The sequence below is a fragment of the Trypanosoma cruzi genome (genome assembly GCF_000209065.1).
Source record: "Trypanosoma cruzi strain CL Brener chromosome Unknown tcruzi_1047053449711, whole genome shotgun sequence".
Classification (NCBI taxonomy): Eukaryota; Euglenozoa; class Kinetoplastea; order Trypanosomatida; family Trypanosomatidae; genus Trypanosoma; species Trypanosoma cruzi.
In genome coordinates, this window is record NW_892123.1 from 1 (window position 1) to 689 (window position 689).

Consider the following 689-nt stretch of genomic DNA (forward strand, 5'->3'; position numbering starts at 1 on the left):
ACACTGGGGAGGGGTCAGGGTCCGGGATGTCGGCCCCGGGATAGCGCCGTGGACGGCGTCAGGGGGCGGAAAAGACGCACATGGCGAGTGTGGAACAGCAAATGCAGCCGAGTGTGCGAGCAAAGCAAAAACACCGGAAAACACAGGAAGAAGCGCGGCATACGCGGAAAAAAGGCGAATAAAAGGAACGAGACGGAGAAAACACAAAACAAAACAAAGATGCAGGCAATAGCAGCCATGAAGCGAAAATGAGGGGGCCCGAAGGAGGTGGCGGACACGCAACGTGGGGGGGAGGGGGCAGCCGCACGAGGGGGTACGGGGCTATATATATATGGGTATATATATATAGGGGTATATGGATATGGCGGACAGACCCACAAAAAAAAAAAAAAAAAGGGGTCCGTAGACCCCGGTCAAAAGAAATTGACCAAACATAACCGCCAGAGGCGGGTTGGAAGCTTCGCGTACCAATATAGTACAGAAACTGTATCAATAATAGCGTTAGTTGAAAGGAGTTGTGTTCCACAACGGTTTTCAATTTTGATGAGGGGTCCTTCGCGGCACTTGGGACCGTGTACAAAAACCCCCCCCCCCCCTCCCAGGCCACACTGGGGAGGGGTCAGGGTCCGGGATGTCGGCCCCGGGATAGCGCCGTGGACGGCGTCGGGGGGCGGAAAAAACCCACATGG

General features: G+C 55.2%; 1 non-coding gene across 1 annotated transcript; it reads right to left on the reverse strand.

The window, feature by feature from the left end:
• Positions 1–395: 395 nt before the first annotated feature.
• On the reverse strand, positions 396–507 carry Tc00.1047053449711.10. The gene has a single exon (XR_008254530.1). It is a non-coding gene; the product is annotated as a spliced leader RNA (transcript).
• Between the last annotated feature and the right edge of the window lie 182 nt (positions 508–689).